This window comes from Cupressus sempervirens, chromosome 4, assembly GCF_028749045.1.
Source record: "Cupressus sempervirens isolate cs-2001-9-10 chromosome 4, ASM2874904v1, whole genome shotgun sequence".
NCBI classification, from domain to species: Eukaryota; Viridiplantae; Streptophyta; class Pinopsida; order Cupressales; family Cupressaceae; genus Cupressus; species Cupressus sempervirens.
The window spans coordinates 251,634,653-251,638,169 of NC_143121.1; positions in this window are offsets into that span (position 1 = coordinate 251,634,653).

The window sequence follows — 3,517 nt, forward strand, 5'->3', positions numbered from 1 at the left end:
TCATGCCCTTTGGATTAACGAACGCCCCAAGCACTTTCATGCGGCTCATGAATGAGGTACTTAAGAAGTTCTTGGGAAAATTTGTTATTGTCTATTTGGATGATATTTTAATTTTCAGCAAGACTTTGGAATATTCGTAGTGTCCTTGAAAGGCTAAGGGAAGAGAAATTATTAATTAATCTAAAGAAGTGTATCTTTGCAAAAAGGGAGTTAGTCTATTTGGGGTTTGTTATATCACTCGAAGGTCTCAAAATGGATCTGGAGAAGGTAAAAGACATCTTGGAATGGTCTACTCCAAGGTCTGCTACTGAGGTAAGATCATTTCATAGTTTGGTGAATTTTTACAAGAAGTTTATTAAGAATTTTAGTGGCATATGTGCACCCCAAATTGATACAATAAAAGGGGATAGAAAAGAGTTCAAATGGATTGCAGCAGCTGCAAGAAGTTTTGAATTGTTGAAGAAGAAGGTAACAGAACAACCTGTGTTGGCACTTCCAAATTTTAGAAACGTTTTCCAGGTGGATTGTGATGCTAGTGGTAGTGTTATTGGGGTTGTATTAAGCCAACAAGGTAAGCCTATTGCATATTTTAGTGAAAAATTTAATGATGCAAAGAAGAAGTATTCTGTTTATGATCAAGAGTTCTATGCAATAGTTCAAGCCTTAAAGAAATGGAGGCATTATTTATTGCCAAAGGAATTTGTTTTGTATACTGATCATTAGGCATTACAATACCTAAATAGCCAAGGTAAATTGAATCAGAGGCATATGAAGTGGGTAGAGTTCTTACAGAGTTATACATTTGTGTTGAAGCATAGAAGTGGAGAATCTAACAGGGTTGTAGATGCACTAAGCAGGAGACAGTTGTTGCTTACAGTAACGCAGGTTGAAGTAGTTGGTTTGATGAACTCAAAAATTTGTACCCCGAGGATCCTGATTTTGCTGAAGCATGGAAAGCTTGTAAAGAACTTATTGTTGTGGATAGAACCAAGTGGTTAGACTATTTGATTTAGGATGGCATGTTGTTCAAAGGTAGTCAATTGTACATTCCAAGGATTTCCATGAGGGAAAATTTAATTAAGGAGAAACATAGTGGAGGGATGGCAGGACATTTTGGTCGAGATAAGACCATTGCCATTCTTAGAGAACATTATTTTTGGCCACAAATTTCATAGGATGTCAAGAAGTTTGTATAGAGTTGCTAGGTTTGCAAAGTTTCCAAGGGGTTTAGTCACAATACTGGCCTATATCAGCCATTGCCTGTTCCATCAAGGCCATGGGAGGACATAAGTATGGATTTTGTTCTTGTATTGCCAAGGACACAAAGGGGTAATGACTCAGTATTCGTGTTGGTTGATAGGTTCTCCAAAATGGCACATTTCATTCGATGCCACAAAATTCATGATGTTGTCCATATTGATGACTTGTTTTTGAAAGAGGTGGTAAGGCTACATGGTCTTCCAAAGAGCATAGTTTTTGACAGAGATACTAAATTTGTGGGGTATTTCTTGAGGACATTATGGAAAAAGTTAAGAATCAACTCGAAGTTTAGTTCCACGCATCACCCACAAACTGATGACCAAACAGAAGTGGTAAACAAAAGTCTGGGCAATTTGCTGAGATGTTTAGTTAGGGATAAGCCCAAGGGATGGGATTTGATTCTACCACAAGTAGAGTTTGCTTACAATAACTCTATAAATAGGAGTACTGGAAAATCACCATTCCAAATTGTATATGGGAATAGCCCAAGGACTGCACCAGAATTGAGGAAGATAGAGCAAGGGGAGACGACAAGTGCTGAAGTAGAAGAATTTTCTGAACATATCAAGCATCTACATGAGGAGTTTCAGGCACACATTACCAAGATGAATCAAGAGTATAAAGCTAGGGCTGATCAAAGGAGAAGACATAAGGAATTCCAAGTAGGGGATCTAATCATGGTGCACTTACGAAAAGAAATATTTCTAGCCAGTACTTACAATAAGATGAAAATGAAGAAATTTGGCCCCTGCAAAGTTTTGAAGAAACATGACTTAGGAAATGCATATTAGGTGGAGCTGCCAGATGGTATTCACATTTCTCCCATTTTTAACATTGCAGATTTAACAGAGTATCATGATGATGGTGCAGATGAGGAGTTGGTGTTAGAGCCATGTTCGATTCCTACTTCTAAGAAGGAGGAGATAGAAGACATTCTAGATCATCGTGTGGGTAGGAGTACCAGCAATAGACAGTATGAAGAGTATTTGGTCAAATGGAAAGGACAACCGATCAAGGACTCAACTTGGATTTCAGCAGCTAAGGTTTCCCATTTGGGATTTCCTCTACCATTCATAAAGTGACAGGGTCACTTTTCAATCTACCCTGGGTGTCTGATGCAGGAGCATCTAGAGGTATAAGAGCAATCCTCTGTCACCCAAAAAAATATTCTTAGACTTAGTTTTTGTTTCATGTGTTTTCAGTTTTGGATACCCTTTGGGTCAAATAAAGGTTCCAACTCTCACAGTTCCACTATCAGTGTTCATGTAAATCCCAAAAAAATAGGAGTATGTAATTGAGCCATCATTTTGGTGAACTAGGAGGTGTAAATTGGCTAGATGAATTGTAATTGTAATTTAGAGAATTCCAGAAAAAGAATCAAGTCAAAAGGCCCCATGGTTTCAAAGTTATTGCAATTTTTCAAGTTGTGGAGACCTCCTAAGAATGCTTCAAAGTCAGGTTAGGGGCATTAAATGACCTCAAAAAGGGCCAAAAAATGGGGGATGAGAAAAGCTAGTCCATAGGGCTATAGAACACTTCGAGAGCTTTTCAAAAATGTAAACGGTTTGTCAATCAGAGCTACGGTTCAAAAGTTATGCCTCCCAAAAGTTCGGTTACCATTTCTGGATTCTTCTAGATTTGCGTTGACTTCTAATGCACCTTCTGGAACCTTCTATTTGGTCGGTGGATGCCTACTAGCACTTTCTAGAATGTACTCCTAGTCCTTAACCCTCTGACATCTATTTAAGGAGATTTCTGGCATTGTAAAGGGCAGTTCGGAGTGGAGTTTGAGAGGAGGTACTAAAAAGAGAAATTATCTCCACATTTATGCTATTGTAAGCCCTTAGGGCATGTTTTGAAGTTTATTTTCTCGGTACTGAATGCACTAGCTTATTTTTTAGTTAATACAATTTCCCTTTTTTTTTGTGTCCATTCTGTTCTTGGGTTGTGTCCCCATCATCCCCATTCCACCTTTGGGTGGATTCAATGGTTGAATGAAGCTATCACCCATACTATGAGGTTTCTTCACATTTATGGGTAATAGTTGGCCACTTACCACAAGAGATCCTATGATGCCACCAAAAATATCTTTGTACAACCATTAAATCTCTAGCCAAGAATCCATAAAACATGGATATCTAAGTTTAGCTTGCCAACCTTCACCACCATAAGTAGGTTGTAGACAATTATACTACTTGAGGAGATCAACTCAAGGCCCACCTTCATTAGTTGGAGGTTGGAGATCAAGCTTCTAAGG